Source organism: Chaetura pelagica, unplaced genomic scaffold (assembly GCF_000747805.2).
Source record: "Chaetura pelagica isolate M959 unplaced genomic scaffold, ChaPel_1.0 scaffold344, whole genome shotgun sequence".
NCBI classification, from domain to species: Eukaryota; Metazoa; Chordata; class Aves; order Apodiformes; family Apodidae; genus Chaetura; species Chaetura pelagica.
Window position 1 is genome coordinate 1,891,527 of NW_009953098.1, and position 436 is coordinate 1,891,962.

Genomic DNA, 436 nt, shown 5'->3' on the forward strand with positions numbered 1-436 from the left:
CCCGCGGCCCCCGGCCCCCGCTTCGTCCTGGTGGAAAACTGGCTGCCCCGCTGCAGCCCGTTGGACGCGAAGGGAGCCGGGCTGGCTCCGGCAGGGCGCTCCCGGCCATCCCCACCTATGCCCAGCCCGTTGCCACTTGAGTTTTTCCACTCTGCTGCCCCCAAGAGAGTGTGGGGGAGGGGACGGCGCTTGCAAAACTCCCAAGTTTCATGGCAACAGCAAAGTTCCCTCGGTGTGAAAGAAAACTTAGGAGGAGAGTAGCGTATGAGTGGAGCGGAGCTCGCTGGAGCTGTCAATCATGGGCTTCCCTTTCCGTCCCTTCCCTCCCCTTCCATCTTTCCTCCCTTCCTCCTTTCCCCAGAGGCACGGACGCTCGCACCTGCGTAGACAGGGCTGGCAGCTGCTTGAAATCACCGCGGGCACAGCTACCCAGCCT